The 14,275-nt window shown below is 27.1% G+C and overlaps 1 long non-coding RNA gene across 2 annotated transcripts; it reads right to left on the bottom strand.

Moving 5' to 3' along the window:
- Nucleotides 1-637: 637 nt before the first annotated feature.
- LOC133815038 (uncharacterized) lies at nt 638-2,957 on the bottom strand. Of its 2 annotated transcripts, XR_009884809.1 has the most exons (4): nt 2,691-2,957; nt 2,554-2,612; nt 963-1,016; nt 723-878 (listed from the first exon to the last, which is right to left on the bottom strand). It is a non-coding gene; the product is annotated as an uncharacterized LOC133815038 (long non-coding RNA). The 2 variants fall into 2 exon arrangements; XR_009884810.1 differs by lacking the exons at nt 723-878; nt 963-1,016 and adding an exon at nt 638-711.
- Between the last annotated feature and the right edge of the window lie 11,318 nt (nt 2,958-14,275).

Below are 14,275 nucleotides of genomic sequence, written 5' to 3'. Positions count from 1 at the left end.
TCGGCCCCTTATGTTAAGGATACGTCCATATCCTTTCTGGTGGCCCCGTCGTTTTCCGAAGACAGTTTGTACCAAAGATATGTCTTCATCTTCAGGCGCACTCGAAACTGGTGTGGAACTCTCAGTATCAGTTGCCTGTGTCTGCTGTGTGTCGCGGTATGCACGCAATTCCTCGTGTGATACAATGTATAATGTAATTAAAATTTTGAAACAATTAAAAATTTGAAAAATGTTTAAAAAAACTTAACGTACCCAAGTATTTTTGGCTGTCTCTGTCACCCACCCTGTGCCTGATTTATGGTGAGTATCCATCCAGCTATTCGGGATGGACTCAAGTTGCCCAGTCTCTAAATTGCGCTGTCACGTACATATATTTTTATAAAATTAATAATTAAACGTAAATAAGAAAAATAAACTAAAAAATAATTAATTAACTAACCTTTTTATAGCGTAGGGCTGGGATTGACTGAGAACCTCCATAGCTAAGCTCTTTCAGTTTCCTTCTATTTTCCTTGTTGACCACAGAACGTTTCTGCAGAAAGTTATCGTTAGTAATATATTTAATTAAGATAGTTAATTTTAGCAAGAAATTAATACCGTAATTTCTGGGCGTCGGAAAATACATAAACTACTTACTTCCAAATGTGCAAGTATTCTTTCTTTCGAGGCATTTGGTACTTTTGACCATTGAGGACAGTCCGGATCTGTGTACTGTCGAACAAGTAATCCGAGCTCTCTTGAGAAATTTGAGCTGTACTCTTCGATCTCTTTATATGTTCTCCCCCGCACATCCCACTCGAGAGGGAGAGGACGCCCCAACTGTTCCCTCTTTTCCCGCGTGTTCAATCCTTTATGGCGTCCACGTTTATTTGGAGGCGCTATTGTATGCAAATTCAATATTTTAAAATTAATATGGATTAATTGTTAAATTTTAAGGAGTATATCAATGTGTAAAGTATTACCTCGTTCACAATCAGCTGGGATATCTGACGGTCAAATTAATCCACGTGTGTGTCCTAATTCAGAGAGAGGCAAATGTAAGAGTCTTCAATGACTCACCTTCTCTAAACGGGTCTAAGGCTTCTTGTGATAAACACTAAAAAAATATAATATTATCACTAGGTGATAATAACACTATTATATCTTTGGTAATAATTTCTTATTACCAAAGAAAAAAACAAATAAAATTAAATATGTTTTTTTTAATGTCTTATGCTCTTTGAAGTTAATTATGTTGTTTTATGATATCTAACTATAATATATTTCAGTGTAAATATTATTAAAATTATTTAAATTTGACATATTAATTTGGTATTTATTAAATTACATATTTTACTTATGCTTTATTGAATTGTTTTATTAATTAAAACAAAATTTCTAAGATTTGTTTAAAATTTATTATTTATATTAAAAAACATAAATTACTCAAAAATTGAAAAAAAATTGAAAAAAAATTAAAAAAAAATACAGAAAAATTAAAAACAACTAACAAATATTTTTAAAAACATATTTTTTTAATTTTAATTTTAATAATGATTAAAACTAACAAATATTAAATTTAATTTTTTTAATTTTAATAATGGTTTTCTAATAATATATTTGTTAATTTTATTTAATCAGAACTAACAAATATTATTTTTTTACATATTAATTTAGTATTTATTAAATTACATATTTTACTTATGCTTTATTGAATAGTTTTATTAATTTAAACAAAATTTCTAAGATTTGCTAAAAATTTATTTATTTACTTTAGGATTTAATTATTACTTAAATTATTTAATTAATGTTTATTTTTATTAAAATTTAGTTGCATAATGTTAATGTTAATTTTAAAATATATTATTTTACTTATCAAATCATTATTTATTAAATTAGAAATTTTATTGAGTACTTCTACTAATATTCACAATATCTCTAAATTTTACAATTCTATAAAAAATTCGGCAGCATAACGACTATATTTTCATCTATCCCAAAATTTAAAATCCTGCAAATAAGACATAAAAAATATCCAGACCCAGATCATGCAGAGAGCATTACAAATACATTTTAAACGACTATATAATTTATAATTATTAGTCTAAATTTTATTAATTATTCAATTTTCTAACCAAAATATTAAAATTCTACTAAAAATTAACAACAACAAATTAATCATCAATATTCATAAAATTTGAATTTTTACTACTAACATAACCAAAAAAAATTAAAATTGACAACAACAACATACTAACATTACCACCAAAATTTTCAAATTAACACTCAAATATTTAATATATTTACTAATATGTTTAATACACATAAAATTCACCAAAACAACATAGAATTTATTTAAAAAAAATACTAATTACTCATATAACAATTTTCTAATTCCAAATATCATTTTTACTAATACTTATTTTGAAAACCTAAAAATAAATACATTCTATCTAATATAATAATTTCAGATTTTTATTAAAATTAATATTATATTATTTATATAAAAAAACATAAATTATTCAAAAATTGAAAAAAAATTAAAAAAATACAGAAAAATTAAAAAAAACTTACCAATGCCTTCAATATCTTGCTAGCAATCTCTTTAGTCCAACAAAAACCGAATACCCAACCTTCAAACAAAAACTACAAAATATCATTATACAATTTCATAAATATATATATAAAAAAAATGAATAAATAAATCATACCTTCAACAAATACACAGAAATCCCTTCACCCTTGGCAATTTTGAGGCTTAAAACCGAGCTTTTTGGGAGGAAAACGGAGGAAAATGGCGGAGGGAGGCGAACGGCTCGGAGAAAACCGAGAGAAACCAGAGAGGAAGGAGAAGGGGCTTCGCGGCTGTGGGGTATATTTATAAACCCTCTACCGAGAACATGTTCTCGGTATAGGTTCTCCGTATAGCAACTAAACCTATTCAAAACCGCGAAAATGTCCCGCGCATATGAAATGTCTATACCGAGGACATGTTGTCGGTATAGTGTTCTCGGTATAGAACCTTTTTTTTGTAGTGGTTATACATGCAAACTCTGGTATTGTTTGTTCTGAGATTATACACGTATATATGCATGTATATTATATTAATTTATTTCTAATTTACATTTTGAATACATAGATAAATGGAATGATTCTATTTTAGATTAAAAAATGCCAAAAAGAAAAAATATTTCAACAATCCTATTTCACTTTTTCTTCACAATTTTTTTTAAAAGAAAAGTTATAAATTCAGTTCTTTTGGTTTAAATCGACCAAATCGCGGTTTAAAACAGTCGGTTTTTTAAATAGGTTATGTTGGTCGTTTGGTTTTTGGATCGCACTAATCCAAACCGAAAACTGAATTTTAGGTTTTGAAGTTGTAAAAAATGACTAAACCGACCGTCACACAACCTTAGTTTAAACGGTTTCTTTTGATAACTTTCAACTTAATATTCTAAATATTTAATAAAATATACTTTTAAAATCAATTAAAAATAAATATTTATTAATTATATTAATATAAATTCAAATGTTATAAAATATCATTACTTATATAATACATAATAAATACATTATATACAAGTGGCGTGTGTGTACAAATAGTATAACGATGTAACTAAATAAGAAATTAGAAACAAGCTTCATCTCCTGAGGTATGATTTGAATAATATCATGAATATTTTGTGTCTTAAATATGGTTATCATATTATTATTATTTAAAAAAACCATAAACAATGTTTTGGTTTAATTCTTCTTTATCATTCGTTATATATAATATTATTTATTTATTTAAAATTTATATGACAATCATAAAACTTAATAAAAATAAATAATTAATTTTCTAAATAAAATTAAGCAAACATGCATTGCACATTACCTGCACCTAATATATATATACGAGTCAAATAACTTTTTAATAAAACACCATATTTAAGATATTTAATCATCATAAGAATTATTAATATATTTTTTATTATTGGGGAAGGAGGACTCCAACTTCCTCTTTGTAAGGAAAAGTGTAGTATATGTTTACATATGCATTAATTCATAGGCCAATTTTCTCAAGCATTCATAATAATTACAAAATATAACTAGAAAGCTCATCTTGTGAGTTTGTGCATAATTATTCTCAATCATCCTTTTCTTAAATAAAGTTATGTCGCGATTCAAAAACTTAATTCATGTTTCCATAAATTGGCTTGATAACTCATCTCCACTAATGTAGTTAGCTTTAAGGAGAGAAACGAGGCGAGTAATTGGCAGGGGATGTTCCTCCTGTCCCCATCTCCATTAACCGTTTAAATCCCCGTTCATGTCACTATCCCCGCATATTCTCCGTTGGGGTAAGGCAAATAATCCACATTGCCCATTGGGGCGGAGAATCCACACGAGTACTCGTTTATTTAAAAATAAAATAAAAAAAATAATAAGTTGCCTAAAATTAATATATATTACACTATATTAATAACTCAAAATATTAAATATTGTCCAAAATAAAATTAAAAATCTATGAAAAGTTACTAATATGCTATAAAATCACATAAAAAATCATAAAAAATTAAATATGGCCACGTTGGAGTAGGGAATATTATCCACACGTCCATTCTGTTTAACATTCGATGATAGAAAATGGCTCCTGTCCCCGCTACTAATGGGGCAGCTTAGCAATCTAGATTGGTATGTCTTTTTTTTGGTTGTAACGTCAGTTGGACTAAGGGTAAAGATAAAGTTGGAAAATTTTTAGTATCAATCTACCCTAATCTTAGTCTCCCTGGAGACCTTGTAAGAATAACCACTAACCGTCAATGTATCCCAAAATGTTGCACTTTATTCCCATTTTGACCTCCTAATAAATCACCAAACTCTCTCTTTTTCTTGAAATGTATATATCATTACACGAATAACATATTAAAACTTTACATTGTTTGCTTCTTTTATTTTTTAGCAATTTTTTTTTTTTGGACATTTTATAACTTCACCCAAAAAAAAATACATAATTTTCAACTCTCTATCCCCAAAAAAAATTATAACAAAACATATTCAAGATAAACTAAATTTAAGGTGGTTATGAAACAAAAAAGAAAAACAATCACAAATGGGGTTCGGCTAATATTTTTAGAGTATTCAACAAAATTAGGCTCATTAACAAAGGAATATAAATATAAATGAAAGGCTCAAGAGGTCCACAAAAATTGTTTATGTCCTTTCTAAATCACTAAGCATCACTCAACCTTCTAGGATTTTGACTCAAAGAAATCATCTAGCCTATTTTAAAAACTTAGGGTCTGTTTGGCATTGTTTTCTGTTTTTTGTTTTCAAAGTTGTGTTCTCATAAATGAGCTTAATGTTTTCTAAAAATGATTTTTTAGTTTTATTTTTTTTAAATCTTAAATAAAATATTAACAAATATATTTACAAAGAGAAAAATATTTTAAAAGTTTGTAATAAATAATGAGATAAAATAATTTGAAAAAAAATGATGAAAAATAAGAAGTGAGAAAGTAGAGAAAATTTGAAGAAATTGAAATTGAGAAGAGAGAAATTGATCCAAAATAAAATGGGAGAGAATGTAATGAGAAAGAAAGTGAAGAGAGAGAAGTGAGTAGAGAGAAAGTAATGAGAGATGAAATGACAAGAGAGAAAAAATGATGAGAGAGAAAATGAAGATATATTAAGTGATGAGAGAGAAAGTGATGTGAGAGAAACTGAAGAGAGAGAAAATTATGTAATAATAAATTATGTTAAATAATAATAAATAAATAAATGATATGAAAAAAAAATAGACAAATTTTTTTTTTAGAACAACAGAAAACAATTTTTTGTTGTTCTCAAAATTTTCTGTTTTTTGTAACTTTGTTTTTAAAAATTGTGATCTGAAAACAACGCCAAACAGCTCAACTTGTTTTCAAAAAACAGTTTTTAGCTTTTAAAAACAAAAAACTGTATTTTAGTTAAGGTGCCAAACATCATCTTAAACTTTCACAAGTGCTTAACTCTTTCTAAGGTCTATGGGGTTTTGGTAAAAATATGAGCAATGATAGGGATTGACATTCGTATCAAAATTTTGCTAGCATTATTAACACCTAAGTACTAATAGCCTAATTTATGCACAAGAATTATTGAATATAATTTTTTTTTAAATGGTTATCTTCATCGATCCCTATATCTAAACACGAAAATAAACAATTGAGTCATCTAAACACAACATAAACATATAAAAAATGGACAAAACTCTTTATACCAAAACAAAGGACATTAATTCTAACGCGAAACACCATGCAAACAACCTACATAAAACTTACAACACAAACACACACATGGATCCTTCGAAGCCCCATCTTCACAAAAAAATTCATATCGCTACTTGTGTAGAAAAAGACATCATGTGAAAACAAATAGAATGTGACACATAATCTATAGTAGGGGTGTTCATCACACCGACAATACTACACAAACCGCCCACACCGCACCACAATTTGTGGCTTGGAACCTTTCGCGGTGCAGTTGCGGTTTACATTTTTTTCAAACCGCACAGTAGATTGCGACTTGCGGTTTGCGGTTAGCAATTTTAAATTTTATAAATATGTTCAAACCGCACCACACCGCATCACATCATCATTTATTAATTTTATATATATATATATATATTAATTTTACTATATTTAAACTTAGATATTCCTCTTTGAACAAAATTATTACTTTTTCTATCACATTTTTTTTTATTAGTTTGTTGTATTTTTATTGTTTTACTAAAAATTTATTAATTTGTTGTATATTTATTGTTTTGTTAAATACTCTTTTGTTAAAAGCTTTGTTATGAATTTTTATTAATTATAATGTTTAATTGTTAAATTATTTGGCGATGGATATAAATTGTCCACACCTCATCGCACCACACCACACTACACCATAATTTTGCGGTGTAGTTTATGCGATTTGAGATCTATGTGGTGCAATTTGGAAAATTGATCAACTGCATATGTAGTGCAGTCCATTAAATTGGCAAAAAAATGCACAGCCCACACCACGAATACCCCTAATCTATAAATAGGAAATTAACAATTTTAGTATTAACAATTACACACTCAATTGTAATATTTGGTATTTTCGCCACCAAAATTTTTGTTTTGATATATAAGTGCAATTATTACGAATTTGCCTCAAATATTCATACTTTGATGATTTTTTATGGTTATTTTCTTCTTTCCTTTCTCCGTATTCACACTTTTTTAAATTTATTTATCAATTACTATTGTTTTCATAATTAAGGTTTTTTTTTTCCATGTGAGACTATTCCCACCTTCATATTTTCTTTCCTTACATTTTTTTTATTATTTAATGGTTATTAAATATATTATTTTTATAAATTAATATAAATATTCTCATTAAATATTAAAATATAAAAATCAATTATTCAGTACCTCCTAAATATATAATGGAAAATTCTCCAATAAGAGCTTCATTTTAAACTCTACCGGTGGGACTCTCAGTGTTCTCGACCTGTAAACAGTTTTCGGCGTGATTTTTTTATGACCGTGTATATTGTAGCTATTTAGAGCATCCTGCAAATTTTCAGAAAATTCTGAATAGTTTATAGTACCGAAAACTAAGTTCAAACATGTTGTTGCACTCGTGACTAATTTTTTTTATGCGCGTGGAAAACAGCATGTTTGAACCTAGTTTTTGGTACTATAAACTATTCGGAATTTTCTGAAAATTTGCAGGATGCTCTAAATAACTACAATTTACACGGTCACAAAAAAAATCGCGCCGAAAACTGTTCACGGGTCGAGAAACACTGAGAGCCCTACCGGTAAGGCTTAAAGTAAAGCCCCTATAGAAGAATTGCCCAATATATAATATGTCATTATATATTAATTAATTTATCATTTTTTAATAAGAAATATTTACAAAATTAGAATTTTTACAAGTATAAAAATTTAACATTGGAATTTTACGTATATTTTTAGTTCTAATGTGATTTTTTTTATTTTAAGTTATTTATACTTTATATTTGTTCTTATTTTGTGTTGAAAAATAAAATTAAAAATTGTATTTGAATTTTACTTTTGTAACTGAGTGTCAAAAATATTTTAATTTTATTTAAATAATATAAATATTTATAGAGGTGGAATTTAATTTTAATTTACTATCCATGGTAATTTTGTACACTTTTTTAGAAGGTGTGTGATATTTTTTTAATATATATATATATGAGAGATTTATTTAGAACAAAATAAGTTAAGAAAAATAATGAGTGTATATACAAGTGTATAGTGTATAGATAACGGAAATTCTTGATTTTAACTATTTATTTTGTTAATTTTAATATAATATTTTAAATATTTAATGAAATATATATTTAAAACTAATTAAAAAATATATATTAATTATATTAGTATAAATTCAAATAATATAAAATATCATTATTATAATAATATTTAATGTAAGACTACATATATAATAATTATATTAATATAAATTTAAATTCAAATGTTATAAAATATTATTATTATAATAATATATAATACAAAACTAGATATTTAATAATTATATTAATATAAATTTAATTATTATAAAATATTATTATGATAATAATATATAATCCTATTTTTGTTACTAATTATATTATATGAATTCAAATATTATAAAATATGATTATTATAATTATATTTAATATATGACTAGGTATTTAATTCTTATATTAATATAAATTAAAATATTATAATAATAATATATAATATATAATCTTAAATTTTAATAAAAAAAATTATATATATTTTAAGAAATTATAAATAATATTTTGATTTAATTTTTCATTTAATATGCTTATGTCATTTTTTTTTATATATAATATTATTTTTTTATTTGAAATTTATATGAAAATGATATAAATTTAATAAAAATAATTAATAAATTCTATAAATGAAACTATACAAATATGTGTTACATGTTGCTTGTTTCTAAAGTAATAAAACTGTAAAATACTTTTCTACTTATATTGTGCCCATTTGTTATTGTTATTGTTATTGTTATCTAATTCTACTATTTATTCCTTCCTCGGATTTGCTATCTTTAGTTAAAGTATCTATTATTGTAAACTATGCCATCTTTAGTTAAAGCATTACGTGAAAATTTATGTATAGCATCTAATCCATTATAAAAAGGTTGGATACCCTAGGTTATAGACTTTAAGGTGAACCTAATTATATAAGTTAGTAATAACTTTAGAAGAATTTTCTATCTAATTTTTTTTTTATAAATTTTCACGCCTACCCAATATTGGTTCTACACCAAATACTTTTTTTTATTGTGTCACCAAATATTATTGAGTAGATGCAGTGGCAGACCAGAAGTTTGTTAGGCACAATTTTTTTTTTTTTTAAAAATAGGGGTTCTTGGCAAAATTGCATTTTTTTAGAGTGCAATTTGTACTTTGGTCTAGTTGTTGGAAAAAATTTATACATGATCTTTATTTATTTTCATGTATATCTAATATTAAACAAATTAATACAAGATAGCCTAAAACATGTTTCTAAAATTGAATTCAAACAGAAACAAATAATATAATACTTACATTATACGCAGCGGAATTAAGAGTCATTCCTTCAGTTTCTCTAACTCTTGTATCTTCTCTGTCGCAGAGTATTATCAAGAAACTGAACCAATCTTCTATTTTCTTCATGATCTTCCAATGTATCCTTAGAACCACCTAGACTAGTGTGGGCAATTCTCAACACATGAGATAGATATAGAGAGAAGAAGAGAAAATAACAAAGTGGCTTAGAAAAGGACTTGTGTTTAGAGAGAATATAAAACTATCAGAAAATCTGACTTGTGACTTATCTGTCGTCTCCGAAATCTTCTCTCTAAGCACTCCTTTTATAGACTCAATTAGGCCATTTAATTTAATTAAAAAATCAATAAAATAACAGCCATTTTGAAGCCCTAGGTCGAAATTATCTTGGGCTATAGGCCCGTGAAATTTCCCATTTGATTATAAGCCCATTGGACTTAAAATCAAGGCCTGTATTATTTTCTATTGATTTAATTAATTAAATAATTATTTAAATCCTTTATCAAATTAATTATTTATAATTTGAACCTTGATTTAAATTTATTTATTAATTTAGATACCAATTTATCTTAATTAATAAATCTGCCATAATTTCTCTTTTCTTCTCAAAATTACACAACTCTGTGAAACTATCCAAAATTGACCTGGTCAACTTTGATAATTCTAATTGATGATTAAATCAATTAATTGAGACTATCTAGATGATTTTATCCAATGTACAATGGGGACCATGGGCCTATGAAATCAAGCTCCAATAAGTTATCATAAATCTAACAAATAAATTTACTAACTTATTAATTCCTCGTGACTCCACTATAGACTTGGAATTGCACTCTTGAATTCATAGAATGCTCTATAACAAATATAGATACACTATTAATTATCCATTGTTACAACCATAATTGTCACTCAATCCTCTATAGACGGTCTACAATGAGATAGGACTAAAATACTGTTTTACCCCTCATTGTATTTTATCCTTAAAACACTTAGTTCCTTGTAAATGATATTTCAGTAAACTAATTTAATTACTAAAATGAGATCTCTATCATTTAACACCTTTAACCAAACTAAAAGGAAACCATCGTTTCACTTCTTCATCAGAAGCTATAGATGTTCATATCTATGATTAACACTCCCACTCAATTATACTACCGAGTTCTCAAGATGTAAGTATGGGCTAGTCCGTAGGGTAAGCTGGTAACGAATAAGTCAAATAACTCAAATAATACAATCAGTTAGAATACTAACCACTCAGAATTGAGATTGAATTGACCTATGGTCAACTATATGATATGACTATAATAGATAATAACGGCATGTTTACTTATCTTATCAACTGTCAATATCGATCTTGTCCGATGTAACATATACATCCGATTTTATCTACTTTGCCAATGTTCTGGAAAGAACATAACACTGTAATGTGTAAGTAGATCATATCGTAGATTGGCAAGTCAGTGTAAATCCGGTGCATTGACTAATCTTAGGACTAACTTATTTTTGAACATATAATCATATTTATATTCCACTGTGATTACGTCACTATAAATAAGATTAGCTATATGCTCGGGATTTAATAGAAGTTTATATTAAACAAATAATCATGAAAATAAAACATGTGAGCAAAGTGATTGACCAAGTCAAAAAATGATTTCTATTCTTTTATTGATAATAAAATGAGATTACAAAGAATTTGGGTTTTAATTAGGGCATAAAACCCCAACACTAGTATCATTAGTTTTTAACCAAATGACCTCTTTTATTAATGAATTTTTTGTATTACTCATTTTACCCTTAAAATAAAATAATAATAAATTAAATAAAAACCCTAATAACTATCATCTTCTTCCTCTTACCCATCCACAACCACCCACTATCATCCCCAGCCGCCACCACCACCACCGGCGACCACTACCCCCTACCGCCGGCGAACATTGCTCATCACCGGATGTTGCCATTTCTCCACAAATCCAGCCACCACTCATTCAAAATGTTGGTTTATAAAGGTTTTTTTATATATAAAATATAATATTTTTGATATTATTTTTGTAGATTTAAAATGCAAAATGATTGTTTTAGTATATTGAAAGTATAAGTAAGGATTTATGTGTATTTCTAGGGTTGTATGGAGGTTAAAGCTTGAAAATTTGAAAAAATTAATGGTGGTTTCGGCTATTTTCGAGATAGAGAAATCCAAAAAAATTTGACAGCTTGTCTAATTTTTCGACAAGGAGTCTAATATTTTAGACCAGTTGTCTAAATTTCAGACCAGTAGTCGTATTTTTCGACCACCTGTCTAAATTTTAGACCATGTGTCAAATTTAGACAGGTAGTCTAATTTTTAGACAGATCGTCATATATTTTCAACCACCTGTCGAATTTTTAGACGGGTTGTCGAATTATCAGACATGTTGTCTAATTTTCAGACAAGTTGTCGAATTTCTAGATTTTCAACTTGATTTTCATTTTTTTTATATAACTTTTTAATCAAAGTAATACTAATAATTTATATTTGTTTATTGTTTTTTTTTTTCAGATGTCTTTAAAAAATATTGTAATATTATGTGATGGAATGTGGAAAAAGAATGAGGACTCATGGAAATGGATTTCAAATGGCTCACGATCAAGATCAAGTTTGGTACAAACTAACCTAACTTATGAGGAGTTAGTTGAACATATTTATGAAGTTACAGAAATTGATCGCAACCTCTTCGATATAGAATTAACTTACAAGATAACGACAATGGTGGAGATTGAATCACTTGCAATAAAAAATACTAGAGACATTGTTAGTTTCTTTACATGGCAAGAGCGTGATTTGGTTCCATTATGTGTGGGTTTGATCAAGAAGATTCGAAATGTGCTCATTAAGGATAAACTTATTACTAATATTGATTCTACTATAAATGTTAATTAAGATCCAATAACCTACTTTCAAAATTGTTCTACTCGACAACCATCTTCTCCTTGTAGTATGACAATGTTCGTGTATCAAAATCTTATAGTATGACTTGTATTGGATATTTATTAGCAAAGGCAATGGAATGGTATTTTGTTTATGTATCAAACTCTTATAGTATGACTTGTATTGGATATTTATTAGCAAAGGCAATGGAATGGTATTTTGTTTATGTATAAAACTATTCTGGTATACCACAAACTGTTATAGACTACTTGTGTTGGATGTTTCTGTTTCAGGCCTCTTTGTGTTATATTTCGACAGCCTATCTAAAACTTTCGACAGCTAGTCTCAAATTTTGACGGTTTGTCTAAAACTTTCGACAACTAGTCTAAAATTTCGATTGCCTGTCTAAAACTTTTGATAGCTAATCTGAAATTTCGACTGCTTGTCTAAACATTTCGACAGTTAGTCTCAAATTTTGACGGTATGTCTAAAACTTTCGACAGCTAGTCTAAAATTTCGTCTGCCTGTCTAAAAATTTCGACAGCTAGTCTGAAATTTCGACTGCTTGTCTAAAAATTTAACTACCTGTATAAAACCTTCTACAACTAGTCTCAAATTTCGACAGGTTGTCTAAAATTTTTTAAATGTCTAAAAAGGCTCCAATAACACAATAAAAGAACATATATCTCAATTAACATTTTATAAAGTTAAACAAGACTTAATCTTTATGAGATTATGATGATTACAGATTGAGTGGTACATATTTCAATCAACCTACTATGATGATCAAGGATTGAGTGGTAGATAATCTATTGAGGTACTATTGTGATGATTATGTTTATAGTATAAGAACAACACTTTATCATGTAGAATTGGATCTTAATTAATTATACATTTTTGACAATTAGTCGTGAGTTTCGACAACTTGTCTAAAAATTTATAAAGTTAAACAAAACTTAATCTATATGAGATTATGATGATTACAGATTGAGTGGTACATATTTCAATCAAACTACTATGATGTTCAATGATTGAGTGGTAGATAATCTATTGAGGTACTATTATGATGATTATGTTTATAGTATAAGAACAACTCTTATCATGTAGAATTGGATCTTAATTAACATTTGTAGTAGAAGCAATATTAGTACAAGTTTATCCTTAATGAGCATATTTTCCATCTTCTTAATCAAACTCACACATAATGGAACCAAATCACGCTCATGCCATGTAAAGAAACTAACAATGTCTACTATTTTTTATTGCAATTGGTTCAATCTCCACCATTGTCGTTATCTTGTAAGTTAATTCTATATTGAAGAGGTTGTGATCGATTTCTGTAACTTCATAAATATGTTCAACTAACTTCTCATAAGTTAGGTTAGTTTGTACCAAACTTGATCTTGATCGTGAGCCATTTGAAATCCATTTCCACGAGTCCTCATTCTTTTTCCACATTCCATCATATAATAATATTACAATTTTTTTTAATGACATCTGAAAAAAAAATATACAATAAACAAATATAAATTATTGGTATTACTTTGATTAAAAAGTTATATAAAAAATGAAAATCAAGTTGAAAATCTAGAAATTCGACAACCTGATGATAATTCGACAATCCGTCTAAAAATTCGACAGGTGGTTGAAAATATATGACGATCTGTCTAAAAATTAGACTACTTGACTAAATTTGACAGGTGGTCTAAAATTTAGACAGGTGGTCAAAAAAATACGACTACTGGTCTGAAATTAGACAACTAGTCTAAAATATTAGACTCCTTGTTGAAAAATTAGACAAGCTGTCAAAA

This window comes from Humulus lupulus, chromosome 1 (assembly GCF_963169125.1).
Source record: "Humulus lupulus chromosome 1, drHumLupu1.1, whole genome shotgun sequence".
Taxonomy (NCBI): Eukaryota; Viridiplantae; Streptophyta; class Magnoliopsida; order Rosales; family Cannabaceae; genus Humulus; species Humulus lupulus.
The sequence above is the reverse complement of the archived record's forward strand: the minus strand, read 5'-3'. Positions and strand labels throughout refer to the sequence as shown.